The 15,751-nt window shown below is 43.0% G+C and overlaps 1 protein-coding gene across 7 annotated transcripts in view; it reads right to left on the bottom strand.

Annotated features, from left to right (window-relative positions):
- The window catches only part of CSGALNACT1 (chondroitin sulfate N-acetylgalactosaminyltransferase 1), a 558,708-nt gene that overhangs the window by 56,047 nt on the left and 486,910 nt on the right, over positions 1–15,751 (bottom strand). The gene's annotated exons all lie outside the window — the stretch shown is intronic.

The following is a 15,751-nucleotide window of genomic DNA, read 5'->3' as shown; positions in this document are numbered from 1 at the left end:
CAAACGCTGCGCTGGAGACACTGCAGTCAGTGAGGGCGGGGCGGAGGGTATTATCCCGATTCCCAGAAGAAGAAGAGCTGCCTGGTTTAGTGTGCGGGTGCACTCAGCAGCTGAGGAGCTGAGCGCACACCACAGGGCAGTGCTGAATTGGCGGGTGGCGAGTGGCTGACAGTGGGCAGCGGACGTTGAGTCTGGTTAAGCCTAGTTAAGGCTTTGCTGTTTGCCTAAATGGCACTGCCCTCACCCCCCTCCGCTTCTCATAACAGGCCCTTGAACATTTTCAGCCCCAGGCCCACGAGGCCCTTAATCTGGCCCTGTTTACAGCACACCATAGTGTTTTCACAAATATTGGCCAAAGGCTGGCTGGCTAAACTAAGCAACAGAGCACAAACACACGGCAGTTCATAGCACATCTGTGAAACATTGCCACACAGCAGGGGCAGACAGGAGGATGGCAGGTTAATAAACTAGACGACCCCATAAAATGTAACCAAGAATGTTTCCATTAATCAAGAACTAACTCACAGACCCAAAGAAAGTACAGGGAAATGGAGTTAAAGTATATAGTGGAAGGCAGGAGATAGATATAGATAAATAGATAGATAGATAGATAGATAGATAGATAGATAGACAGATAGACAGATAATGAAAAAAAAAATTGAGACGTGGGGGGGGGGGGGCGTGGCCATGGCGACAATAGAGTAGGACGCTGCTGACTGGAGCTCCCTGCTCAATTATCCTGTATGCCCATCCTGAGCCCGGTAATCTGGCTAATTGTAGGTGTGCAGCATTACTACCTTGTGCTGACCTGACTGGAGTGCCCTGGGACATCTTCTGGTGTGCCCTGGTCCTGCAAAGCCCTGCTTCACATTCTCCTGCCTGAGTGTTGCCCCGATCACGTGGTCCCGCCAGAGCTTTCCTTGCTGAGGCTGCATCCTACTTCACCTCTCCCCGTGCTGTGGCTGCGGGCAGGTGACCGGAGAGGTAGGGGCTGTGCTGCTATTCCTGTCTGACTCCCTCCTGCAGCTGTCAAAACACACAGAGTTCTGCTATTTCTCTCTCCTTATCCACGGCTGAGGCCGGCTCTCGAGTTACGTGTGGGCTGTGCTGCCCCTCTCCTACAGGCTCTAGCTGCTATGCGGTGTGTCCTGCACTGTTTCTCTCCTGATAAACATTAACGACCTGCCCAGCCTCCTCTCAACTTCAACACAGGAGGCAGCTAGGACATATATCTGTCTGCTGAACTGCCTTTCTTCTGTCACTGTGGGCTCCCTCAGCACGTTATAATTAGGGCTGGTGAGCTTGTATTATACACAGCATACCTCCCAACACTGTATGATACCTCACTAGTTACCGGGTCCTTGGCTGTGTTCTATTTTATTGTTGATACTTTCTTAAATACTATGTTCTATTCTGTTTTTTTGTATGTCTTACCATTGATGTAATTTAGTTATTTGATGGTTCTAAGATATGTTTTATTTGACCATCGCTTATTTAAGGGTTACATATCCCTATATACTGTTGTATCTGTAGGGTGCTACCAGCACTATTCCTTATATTTCCGGGTCGCTTATCATATCTCCATATTTGCATATTCATATTTTATTTTTATTTTTTATTCTCATATGAGTGAGATCTACTCTATTTACTGTTTGGCCATATTTCTTCTTTTTTTTTTTATTTGCCCCAGTCACTTATTTTTTTTCATTTATCCTGGTATTAGGGAAGGGAGGGAGGGGGGTGTTAGACAGTTAGGTCACGTAGTTTAATGGGGGGGGGGGGGGATTTTGGGGATCCAGGTATACCTAGGTTGGGAATAGGCTATACAGGGTGGGGGGGTTTGGGGGTTTTTGTTTTTTGTTCTGTATTGTAGGGATTTTTGTTTTATCTCTATGAGCAGCAGAGGTTTTAGGATTTTAATTATTTCTTATTTTTTTTTTCTGTATACTCAGGCAGGTGTTTTATCTATAGTTTGCAGTGCCAATACTTTTGTATTTTTCTACGCCTCATGGGTCAGTCTTTTTTTATTTTATTATTTTATCCTCAATGTGTGAGCTCACATGGCGCCTTTGGGCTCTTACTCTTACTGCTTATTGCTATGATGTGGGGCGAATTGTATATCCTGTACTATTAGACGTGTACTGAAATTGTATTCTGTGTCTCCTGTCTGAACGTACTTCTGATTGCATCCTGCATACTTTACTATACCTGCCGGTATTGTTTGTTTTATATGTATACTTTAAAAAAAAAAAAAAAATATTCTTTTTGGGATGTTAATTTAAAACTTTCAATAAAAAATACGCAATTTAAAAAAAAATTGAGACGTGGACTATATTGACATCTATTTTGCTTTAATTTAAAAGAGAAAATGGCATAAAAAAATTATCAATTCATCGATTGATTGATTGATTGATTGATTAATTAAAATTAAAATGTGTAAGGCCTAGATCAAGAGCTGTATCTGCAGCAAATTTGGAGAGACAAGCCATAAAAGAATACAAAAATGATTGATTGATTAAAATTAATGAGTGAGGCTTAGATCAAGAGCTGTACCTGTTCTGCAGAAAATGATGAGAGAAAAGGCTATAAAATATAACATTGATCGATGTATTAATTAAAATAATCCTTATAAAACACAGCGCTTACTAAACCACCAAGCAAACCATATAATTGTCAATTAATGACCACTATTAATTAATATCCGGTTTTTGCAGCTCCTAGTGGTGGTACTGTTCCACCAAATAAACGGACAGCGCTCCTTATTTTGCTTATTGTATAATTATTAATTAAAATGAATATGTGGCTTCTGGATTAAAATGTGTTGCAAATTACTACAGATTTTAGAACAATAGTCAAATCCAATAAACAAAATTGTTGGAAGGACTACCTCTGATGACTAATGAGAAGGTTGATGGTGGTGGAGATTGCATGGGCTTGTCCAAGCTGGTACTGGACTGGTTGTTATTATTTTATAAATTATTATAATTTTGAAAAAAAAATTTAATGAGCTCACCACAAATTACGTAACAAGGAGGAGGTACCTAGATGGTTAACGCCCCTACTTCTACCAATTTTGGCCTCAAATGGAGCAGATGCATTAAAAAATGTCAGCATTTGAGGACAAATAATCTGACACCCAAGAGGTGGCTTTTTTGCTCTTACACCCAGGCATCACAATGGTTTTCTTTTTATCATGGGCAAGAACTGCTGCCACTGGTGGCTGATTACACAAACATTGTGAAATATTTCAATTTCTGGTGCCCTTCCCCAAACTTTCTGCCCCCCTGGACCTCCTTTAGATGTTTTATTACTATCGTGACTAGCAGCAGCCACAGCACTAGTACTTGGTTGCTGCTCCTGGTCTTCCATCAACTGTTCGTGATTCATATCAACTCACAGTACTTATATTATTAACACAGTGGGTGGCACGGCACCTACTGAACATTATTTTAACACAATGCTACTGCCTAGCCCTGAACACACACAATTTTTTTTTTTTGTAATTTTTCTTTTATGTTTATTTTTTAACAAATGACAACTTCACACTGTGACTCACAGCATTTATATTATTAACACAGTGGCTCCGCCTGGCCCTGAGCGCACACAAGTTTAAAAAAACAGCAACTTTTTTCTGCTTTGTTTGTTGTTGGATTTTTTTTCACACTGCTGCAAATCACTGCACTTCTAAAATAGTAATGGCAGCACACACCAGTGTACACCAAGAAAGAGTTAATGCCCCCCCACCCCCCCACCAGTGTGCACCAAGGGTTAATGCTGTCCCTGTATTAGGATCTTTGGGTTGCACTGTGGTTAAAGCACCAGTATTCACCAGTGAAGGGTTACTGCTGCCCTGTATTAGAAGCGCTGGGCTGCATTGCAGGCAGTGACAAAAAAAAACATCAATGTACTCCAAAGGCTAATGCTGCAGTTAAGAAACAGCACCAGTGTGACACACTTAGCCAATCCTCTTCGCTCTGCTAATGCACGCCGACTCTCCTATCTTCTGATTACTTCCTCCCACTCCTATCGCCAAGATTTTTCACGTGCTCCTCCCTTACTCTGGAATTCTCTACCTTTCCCCCTCAGACTCTCCACCTCTCTACAGAACTTCAAACGGGCTCTTAAGACCCACTTCTTTACCAAACCCAGCCAAATCACATCCTAACCCTCTGTCCCACGCTCGGTCTACCCCATCTGTGTCTGCCCCTCCCTTTTAGAATGTAAGCTCTCACAAGTAGGGCCCTCTTCCCTCACGTGCTTATCCTTTTCTTACTTTAATAATCCTCAACTGCCCAAATCCTGCAGTTTTTTGGCCACCTTTATACTTATGTTTAGTTACCCTGTACTTGTCCTATATTGTCTTCAACTTTAAGTCACTGTTTTCCTGTTTTGATTATGTGCATATGTACTCTGTAATTGGGCGCTACAGAACCCTTGTGGCGCCATATAAAGGATAATAATAACAACAGATGTTCCTGCACTATAAAAATAAAAAAATAATGTTTTTGCTAACTGCCTACATCCATCTAGCTCGGTCAGTATTAACACTAGGAACATGTGGGTGCCTGTCAAATAGTATCATCGCTTTAATCTGTGAAACCTTCCTCCCCGCTGGTGGTCCTGTGTGAAATGGCGCCCCAATCACCGCAGGAGGGACTTACATTAAATCTAAAACATATGCGATCCAACACTGGGAAAATTACATTTTGCCTTGTTTTGGAATCAGGGCAAGGCAGAAAACCCAAGCCGGTGCTCGGATTCACTCAGAAACCAGAAGTTCGGGTGGCTTGGTTCTCAGAGAACCGAACCTGCTCATCTCTAGAATAAAGTCACTTTTATTTGCATAGGACAAAATGTAAACAAGGCAAAATAACAAGCAATGTAGAGCTAAATAAGGAGATTTATGGTAGACTTACCATGGTTAAATCTCTTTCTGTGAGGTTCACTGGGTTCCACAGGGAATACATCAGGGTGTAGAGATGGATCTTGATCCAGAGGCACAAACAGGCTAAAGCTTTAGACTGTCCCAGAATGCATTGCGGGACCTCCTCTATAACCCCGCCTCCAGGCACTGTGAGCTCAGTTTTGTTAACCAGTCCAATGCAGAAGCAGGTAAAAGAGACGGTAGATGTTAACCACATAGAACCACGTTATCACGACACGAGACGGGACTAGCGGCTAATGCCATACAAACCCAAAGTAGCTAAGTGCGTCAGGGTGGGCGCCCTGTGGAACCCAGTGTACCTCGCAGAAAGAGATTTAGCCATGGTAAGTCTACCATAAATCTCCTTTTCTGCAGCGGGGTACACTGTGTTCTACATGGAATACATCGGGGATGTCCTAAAGCAGTTCCTCAAGGGAAGGGACGCACCTTAGCGGGTATGAGAACCCGGCGTCCAAAGGAAGCATCCTGGGAGGTGGAAATATCAAAGGCATAGAACCGAATAAACGTGTTCACTGAGGACCACGTAGCCGCCTTGCACAATTGTTCTATAGAGGCAGTCCTCTCCACATATATACAAAGAGCCCATACCACATACAAAAAACGTTCTTTGGAGAACAATTCGGAAGAGATGAAGGCTGGAACCATAATCTCTTGATTAGGGTGAAAAGATGACACCACCTTAAGTAAATAACCAGGGTGAGTTCTAAGGTGAAGTAAGAATTCTAGACCCTATAATAAATCCGTGCAGATGCTGGTTTGCAGGCCTACAGCATAGTTTGGATGACCGCTTCGAAGAATCCTATGGCCCTCAGGAGCAAAGCTTCAAGAGCCATGCCGGTAAAGCTAGTCTGGCCAGGTCTGGATAAACACAAGGGCCCTGAACGAGGAGGTCTGGGCGTTGAGAAAAGTAGAAGAGGACGCTCTATCGATAGACCCTACAGATCTTAGAACCAATGCCGTCTGCCATGCTGGAGCGACTAGAAGTAGTATTCTTCTTTCTTTTCTTAACTTCCGTAGTACCCTGGGCAGGAGCGACACTGGAGGGAACACGTTGGGCAGCTGAAAGTTCCATGGAATTGCCATAGCGTCCACGAACTCTGCTTGAGGATCCCTGGTTCTCGATCCGAAGACCAGAACTTTGTGATAGTGTTGAGACGCCATCAGGTCTACATCTGGTAGGCCCCACTAGTTCACTAGGAGTTGAAAGACTTCCTGATGAAGACTCCACTCTCCGGCGTGCACGCCCTGAAGACTGAGGAAATCACCTTCCCAGTTGAGGATTCCCGGAATGAACACTGACTATATTGCCGGCAGAAGGCGTTCCACCCAACAAAGGATTTTTGACACTTCCATCATTGACATGCGACTTCGAGTGTTGCCCTGATGGTTTATGTATGCCACCGTGTTGGCGTGGTCTGACCGTACTTGAACAGGCCTGTTCTGTATCAGAGGCAGGGCGAGAGACAAAGTATTGAACACTGCCTACAATTCCAGAATGTTTATCGGGAAGAGTGATTCCTCCATGGTCCACCAACCCTGGAAAGAGTGTTGCTCCAAAACCGCACCCCCAACCCTTCAGACTGGCGTCCGTAGTCAGTAGGACCCAGTTGGTGGTCCAGAAGGGACAGCTCCTGCTCAACTGCTGGTCCTGTAGCCACCAGGTCAGCGACAGGCGAACCTCCGGAGTCAAGGAGATCATGTGAGACCTGATCCAGTGAAGCAAGCCGTCCCACTTTGAAAGGATTAACCTCTGTAGAGTTCGCGAGTAGAATGTCGAAAGCCGACACCATGATGCCTAGTACTTGCATCACCGAGTGTACCGACACTCTTGGGCGAGAAAGGAAAAATCTAATCCTGTCCTGAAGTTTCAGGGCCTTCTCTGGAGACAGAAACAGCAGTTGACTGTGTATGTCCGGTAGTGCCCCCAGGTGCACCATGCTCCGAGCAGGGACTAGCGAAGACTTCTTCCAGCTGATGAGTCACCCGTGGGCTTGTAGGAAAATTTACCGTCAGTTGTAGATGACTGAGGAGGACATAGTGGGAGTTTGCCAGAATCCGCAAATCATCAAGATATGGCAGGAACCTGACTCCCTGGCGACGGAGATAAGCCATCACCTCGGCCATAACCTTGGTGAGGACCAGAGGGGCCGTGTCTAGTCCAAACGGCAGAGCCTGAAATTGATAGTGAAGGTTGCCAGTAGAAAACCACAAACATTGCTGATGGCAATAGGCATATGCAGGTAAGCATCTTGTGTAACCAGGGATACCATATAGTCTCCGGGTCCATGGCCAGTATAATTGAGCGCAGTGTTTCCATAAGGAAAGTTTCGGGACTAGAAACAGGGTCGAGTAGTATCCTCTGCCTCTCTGGGACAGAGGTACCGGCACTACCACTCCTTTATCCAGGAGGGAATGCACAACCATCAGTAGAGCTTGCGCATTTAACGGATCCGAAGGGATAACCGATGTGCAGAACTGGCGAGGGGGACGTCTCTGGGAAGAGACTGCGTACCCGTGAGAAACAACTTCTCGCACCCATGCTTCTGAAGTGGTCATTATACAGACCTGGATGAATCGTAGAAGTTGGCCCCCCCCACCCTGGGATCCCCCAGGGGGAGGCCTGTCCCGTCATGCAGCAGGCTTGTTATGAGAAGCAGGCTGACGAGCAGCCCAGGAAAGTTAGGCCTTGGGCTTAGTGGTTGTTGGGAGCACGAGACAATCTTGGGTATGCATGACCTTCGCTTTTCCTTAAGGCCAAAAGCAGAGAAAAGTGGTACCTTTTGCCTTCTGTGCAGAAGGAGTAGCATTTGGGAGAAAGGCAGTCATAGTAGCCGCCGATTCAGACCCCATTTTTAATTAGGTTTTCCCCAAATAAGATGTCCCCAGTAAAAGAGGAATACCTCCAAGGACTTTTGGAGTCCAGGTCCACCATCCACGACCTTAACCACAGAATACGGCGAGCAAGGACAGATGTATTTGACGCCTTGGCAGCCAACACACCCACCTCAGGGGACGCCTCCTGGTGAAGAAAAAAGGTGACGGTGGTATTGTGAGACAGGGAATGTCTGGCATTGTCAGATATATCCTCGGGCAGCTCTTCCTCTAATGCCTGATCCAGTCATCAATCTATTTTGCAGCCCCAAGAGGACGCAATCGTGGTCTATGTACAACACCCGTAAGGTGATAATAGACTTCAGGCATCCCTCCACACACTTACCTGTCCGTTCCTACAGTGAGGGGACAGTGGTGAGAGGCAGAGTGGACAACACCCGATGGGTGAAACATGAGTTCACTAGCAGTGAATTACCTACTCGTTATAGAACTCTGCAGGGGGGGGGGGGATATTGAGCTAATGCCCGTTGTAGACAGGGGGAATGTCTTCCCTGGATTAGACCAGGAGTTTTGTCTGATGTACACTTAATGGTCAGATTGTGGTAACAGAGATTTTATTACCTTCTGACGTGTGAACATATCAGTTTGCTTAACCACAGTAGGGGAATCCTCTTATCAGTGATTTGTAGGATTTGTTACCCAGTAACCACAAGGGCAGTGGTATCATTTAGCAATGGAAAATCCTTGTCAGGAACAAATAACAGAGAGATTATTGGATAGGGTGGAAGAAGCAGCCCGCTCAGATGACCCAGAGACACGAGAATGACCTGGAATAGGGTTTTGCCTGACATGGGAATGAGTCATACGCTACAATCCATGAGGCAAAATTTTCCCGCCCACAGCGGAGTAACCATGGGGACATCAGAGACTGTAATGTTACAGATGGTCCCATAGGGGGCATAAAGCGTTCAACTCGAGAACCCAGTAGGTTTGAGAATGCAGCTCAGGTTGGCTCCTGATTGATTACAGGAGCTGCGGACTGACTGGGAGATGTACTGTATGAGACATAGCACACAGACCATCACACAAAAATTTCCCCTCAGGTAAATCCATTGCGCATGCTCTGCAGGTTTCAGCAGCATCCCCAGATTTACTGCCCTACATGTTAAATATTATACACAAACGCAACAGAGAGCGTTTTAGTACAATGAAGCCAGACAGAGTACAATACCTGCGAATAAATCCGTTAGCATGTGACTGAGTACCCAGCACACAAAAACTGCAAATAAATACTGTATTATGTGACTGAGTACACAGTAGAAAACACGTAATAGGTAAATACTGTGATGCAATATATACGGACCCAGATGCACCTAGTCCCCAAGGTACAGTATACAGTGATAGAAATATCTGGAATACACCGCAGTGAAATCACATAGCAGATACAGGCACACACAGTCACGTTTGCAATGCAGATAATTATTTTCATGACAATAAAATTGCATTGGATTATTATATATATATATATATATATATATATATATATATATATATAGGAGAGCAAAGGTACGGCACTCACAACCACTTGGCAGCCAAAATAATGACAAGAAGCATAATTGCTGTACGACGTTTCAAACTCTAATTGAGTTTTTCATCAGGTAAACACACATAAAATCACAATAACTCACCTTATATCCCCTCAAAACAACACCTTCCTGCCCCGTGACTGGAAGCGCGGGAATCCCTGGCCCGAGCCTCTGACGCGCACAAATGACGTCACCGCGTACAGACGCGGCGTACGTCGCATGAGTAACCAGGCAACTGAAACAATAAACAGAGCCCCGTGTCACCATGGTAACGCAGCAATCTAACAGACAAACACACCCCATGCGGATTTAAACATATCGCTGTAAAGCATATCAGCTACTCAGGCACAATAACTAAACACTAAACAATACATCAACAAACGCGGCATGGAATGTAAACAATAAATATGTATACTGACAGTGTACAGGATAAAGACACACTGATGCATTTTAAGATATTAGCCATAAATAATATACCATACCATCCCTTATCATAGCTAAAAGCCTTATGATGTGTATACACAATAGAAAATAGCAGTTTATGACATAGCGACACACTTATAAATTATGCAATATTACTGATGCACCAACGGTATCTGTACCATGACCTCAAAAGAAGCTTGCAAATGAATTAAGCTCATTGAGCCCCCTCGGATGTATAACATCAAGCCTGTGGATCCACTCGGACTCTCTTCTCAATAATTACAAATTACGATTATCCCCTCTACGTTCAATAGGGATATGATCGATCATTCTGTATCTAAGGCAATTAAGTGAGTGTCGTGCTTCAACAAAATGGCGAGCTACAGGTTGCTCACTCGTACCTTTGCTAAGGGCCAAGCGAATCAAAGAGCGATGTGCTGCCATACGCTCCTTAAATTTGCGTTGAGTCTTTCCGATATATGATAGGCCACATGGACAAATAAGTTGGTAAACCACATGGGTACTCTCACATGTGAGATGGTAACGAATCTTATACTTGGTGGCTAAATGTGGATGACAAAATGTGTCACCAGAAATCAGAAAGTTACATGTTGTACATGAACATTTAAAGCAGCCTTTACGGGCTATGGATAGAAAATGCTATCCATGCTAAACAAATACCGAGAAGCTTTAGAGTACGGAACTATCCTACGATTGGACGTTTTGATCCGTCTTTTTGCAAAAAGTGGATTAACATCTTAAACAAGTGCTCATTTGACCTAATGCTCTTAGTCATTGAACAGTCAAAAAAGGAAGTAACATCTATCAATGCTAAGGTCACTGAATTTGAATCAAATCATTTATCCTGTCTGCAGATTGATACAGAGACAGATTGGCTTGGGAAACTTAACAACCAATTGACCATCTATAAAAAGGACGTGTTAAAGTTTAAACGTGAGTAGCTACGCAAGGTGCAGTTAGATTATGAACAGCATCAGGTGTATAGGTGGTTAACAGGCAGCAGAGAATCCAAAACCTTTGAACATAAAAAAACATTCTTTAGAAGGAATCGATTACAGAAAAATCGTGGTGATATGGATTCCTCACAAGATGGGAGCAGTGCAACCAGCGATGGTGAAAGAATGAATACTACTCGCAAAAACAAACCTATCATCCCTTTAGCTGCAGAGACGCGGAATCGCATCCGCCAAGAACGAGAAGATTCAACCGAAGAGGTGGGCAAAACAGGAGACAGAAACACTTCCAAAAAACCACTGATTCAGACAAAGAAGAAGTAATTTTTAATTTGTCTCCTTATACCTTAAGTGCAAGTGAGACTAGCCTTTTCTCCAAAGGACTGTCCTTTATTCCAAGCACACATTTCAATGATTTTCAATGGCAAATTGAAAAACAGTGCCTGCATAGGCAATTGAAAATCAAAGAATTTTTTTCTAAGTCCGATCCCAGTACGACTCACTTAGAGACTATACCAATACCTCCACAACTTAAGATGATTCAGGAAAAATCGATGTTTGACCCTCCTTCAAATAACGCGTCTATTAAAACCTTCATGCGGATGTTGGAGTCAGAAACACAGTCCAGTATGAAGAAATTGAGATATCAGCATTCGAATATCACTGCTCTCGAAAAGAGGCGATCAAAACCTTGTTGCTAAATGAACATTTGGTAATCCGCCCTGCGGATAAAGGTGGGGGTATTGTGTTACAGGACCTAGGTGACTATCGAGATGAAATTCTACGTCAGTTGGCAGATACCTCTGTGTATCAAGTGTTAAATGGGGACCCTACTGCCCAGGTTCTTAAGAAATTACGTGATGCTTTTCTTTTAGCATTAGATGCGAAGATTATTGATGAAAAGATCTTCTCCATTTTATTACCTAAACACCCTATTATACCCATCTTGTACACACTCCCTAAAATTCATAAGGGAGTGGTACCACCTCCTGGACGCCCAATTGTGTCTGCTCGAGGATCGCTTCTGCAGCCAACCTCGATCTATTTAGATTCCATCCTGCAACCTGTGGTGCAGCAGCACAAACATTTTCTACTTGATACTACTGCTCTACTCAACAAACTGATTGAAGTTGGTACATTACCCATTGGAGCGTGGCTAATTACAGCCGATGTCTCCAGTCTGTATAGAGTAATCCCTCATGAGGATGGAATGAGGGCTGTGAAGGAGTTATTGGTGCAACAGGGGGGATTTGGTACCTCGCATGTGGAAATTCTGTTGAATTTACTAGAGATTGTGTTAACCTGCAATTTTTTTCTGTTCGACAATAAAATGTATTTACAGATGACAGGCTGTGCTATGGGGTCGTCTGTGGCCCCTAGCTATGCTAACTCATTCTTGTTTAGTGCTGAACAGAAAATATTTTTTGATGATCCTGCAGTTTCGTCATATATTATGTTTTATACAAGATTTATAGACGATTTATTCTTGATTTGAACTGGGTCACAAGCTGGTTTTGAAGAATTGATGACTAAACACAACTTATCTGATTCTCCGGTTAAATTCACCTTTACCATGAGTCAATATGAGATTGCATTTTTGGATGTAAAAATCAGCAATGATAATGGTATTTTATCGACTACATTGTTTACTAAAGGCACTGATAGAAATACGCTGTTGCACTTTAATAGCTGTTATCCATTACATGTCAAAAAGAGTTTACCTTTTTCTCAGATGGTACGGATCAGGAGAATTAACAATAATGACATGCTTGCTGCAACTCAAATTGATAATATAATTCAAACATTTTTACAAAGGGGTTATCTCTTACCAGATCTCATGAGTGCAAACGAAAGGGCAATGGCGCTGAATAGGGATTCTCTGTTACAAAAACAATTACCCAAAAGCAATCACAATAAATTTAATTGGGTTAATCGCTTCAATACGGCCTTTCCAGCCATCAACTCTATTCTAAGAAACTAAGGCCAGTTATTGCTACCGACAACGAAGTCAGTTTACAAGGTAGCAGTTTAAGACCTTGTTATTCCCGCTCTAGGAACCTTAGGGATCTATTGGTTAAAACCAATATTTTTAGTGTAGTGTCCAATACAAAGCAGCATTTTCTATCCATAGCCCGTAAAGGCTGCTTTAAATGTGTAACTTTCTGATTTGTGGTGACACATTTTGTCATCCACATTTAGGCACCAAGTATAAGATTCGTTACCATCTCACATGTGAGAGTACCCATGTGGTTTACCAACTTATTTGTCCATGTGGCCTATCATATATCGGAAAGACTCAACGCAAATTTAAGGAGCGTATGGCAGCACATCGCTCTTCGATTCGCTTGGCCCTTAGCAAAGGTACGAGTGAGCAACCTGTAGCTCGCCATTTTGTTGAAGCACGACACTCACTTAATTGCCTTAGATACAGAATGATCGATCATATCCCTATCGATCGTAGAGGGGGTAATCGTAATTTGAAATTATTGAGAAGAGAGTCCGAGTGGATCCACAGGCTTGATGTTATACATCCGAGGGGGCTCAATGAGCTTAATTCATTTGCAAGCTTCTTTTGAGGTCATGGTTCAGATACCGTTGGTGCATCAGTAATATTGCATAATTTATTAGTGTGTCGCTATGTCATAAACTGCTATGTTCTATTGTGTATACACATCATAAGGTTTTTAGCTTTGATAAGGGATGGTATGGTATATTTATGGCTAATATCTTAAAATGCATCAGTGTGTCTTTATCATGTACACTGTCAGTATACATATTTATTGTTTACATTCCATGCCGCATTTGTTGATGTATTGTTTAGTGTTTAGTTATTGTGCCTGAGTAGCTGATATGCTTTACAGCGATATGTTTAAATCAGCATGGGGTGTGTTTGTCTGTTAGATTGCTGCGTTACCATGGTGACACGGGGCTCTGTTTATTGTTTCAGTTGCCTGGTTACTCATACGACGTGCGCCGCGTCTGTACGCGGTGACGTCATTTGTGCGCGTCAGAGGCTCGGGCCGGGATTCCCGTGCCCGGGAGTGCTTCCAGTCACGGGGCAGGAAGGTGTTGTTTTGAGGGGATATAAGGTGAGTTATTGTGATTTTATGTATGTTTACCTGATGAAAAACTCAATTAGAGTTTGAAACGTCGTACAGCAATTATGCTTCTTGTCATTATTTTGGCTGCCAAGTGGTTGTGAGTGCCGTACCTTTGCTCTCCTGTATGCTTCACCTGTAAGGGCACCAAACTCAGCTTTATATATCTCGTGGAGTGCCGGGCCTGCTGCATTATATATATATATATATGTTCTAGTGATAAATCAGTTGCGCCTTCAGTGTTTGTGAATAAAACTTTGTGAATCCTTTAGTGGTAGTAAAAGTATGCGTACCAGACATATGTAGAAAATTCGCTTTGTTTAAAAAGTCTTTGCATCTGGATGTTCTTTATTCGCACTGTCTCTCCATTCCCATCCGTCCGGTCATTGGTGTGGAGTTTGTACGTATATGCAAAAAGACAGTGTGTCAATGTGCTGCTCTTTATAAGAGTGACTAAGTGCTGTTTTTGTGCAAAATTAGCAATAAAGTGAATATGTGCAAAGAGAGGTGCTGTGAGTGCATACACCGGCACTCCGCTCCTATCTGAGGAAATATACAGATAAGCTTATATGAACTTTTAAATTGTACGAGTCCATCTATGTGTTTCTGTCGTTTTATGTATTATTAAATGTTTTTTTAAATAATACTGCACTATCAGAGGCTTTTCCTTCCCACATGGGACTTTTTTAAAGGTTTATAGACCTGATGACGGAATGATGGCAGCATCTTGTTAACCCATTGCAATTATAGATGTAAGTGCCTCATATTTACATATCTCTCATTTAAACACTGAGATACTTGGTGCTGCACCTTTTAAAAAATGGTATATAAGCACATTACCTAAGGAAAAAGGGAATCAGCACACTGCAAGTTTCAAAACTCATCTTTAATTGCTTATATGCTTTTTACAAAGCACTCACAGCACCTCTCTTTGCACATATTCACTTTATTGCTAATTTTGCACAGAAACAGCACTTAGTCACTCTTATAAAGAGCAGCACATTGACACACTGTCTTTTTGCATATACGTACAAACTCCACACCAATGACCGGACGGATGGGAATGGAGAGACAGTGCGAATAAAGAACATCCAGATGCAAAGACTTTTTAAACAAAGCGAATTTTCTACATATGTCTGGTACGCATACTTTTACTACCACTAAAGGATTCACAAAGTTTTATTCACAAACACTGAAGGCGCAACTGATTTATCACTAGAACAAATTTGAATACTAAGTTCCCTTGGGAATTGGACATTTTGAAATCTGGTTGCGACACCATTCATTTGGGAGTGTTACTAATAATACGGTTGTGCACTGTTACTTGTGTAATATATGATCTCCCAATTTAGGGATATCTGGTTATATTGTATTCAGGTTGTAGCGCTGTTTGCACCTTTTTGCACACAATATATATATATATATATATATATATATATAAAACAATGCACGGTCTGAGACCGGATGTATATATCAGAATACTCATACAATATATTCTGGCACAGGTACACTTGTTCTTAACTAACGCTGTCTTATTATTGACATGTAGAATACTTAAGTGTTTGTAAAACCATGGCGCTAATGTACAGGCGGGTTTACAAAGGAGACCTTGCCCTGCAGTCCCGGAGACCAGTCGCATCTATTTTAGAAAATGGCACCCAGCGTCTCAGTCAGGCAGTGAGGGAGAGTGTCAGGCAGCTCCAGGGCGGGAACACCAGCAGTAGATGGCGCCCGGAACTGGGGGAAGGGCTCCAGGTCAAACGCCTTATCCCCTATGCTGGTCCTCACCACCGGGTATTATGGAGCCTTATTAAGTGGATATTTTACTATCCAACCTGTGCTCCCATGCCCTGGTGGATATAGTGGGGTCCCTGCTCTGTCACAGTGTCCACG

The sequence above is a fragment of the Pseudophryne corroboree genome, chromosome 1 (assembly GCF_028390025.1).
Source record: "Pseudophryne corroboree isolate aPseCor3 chromosome 1, aPseCor3.hap2, whole genome shotgun sequence".
In the NCBI taxonomy this organism is placed as follows: Eukaryota; Metazoa; Chordata; class Amphibia; order Anura; family Myobatrachidae; genus Pseudophryne; species Pseudophryne corroboree.
This window is presented reverse-complemented; position numbering and strand designations above follow the sequence as displayed.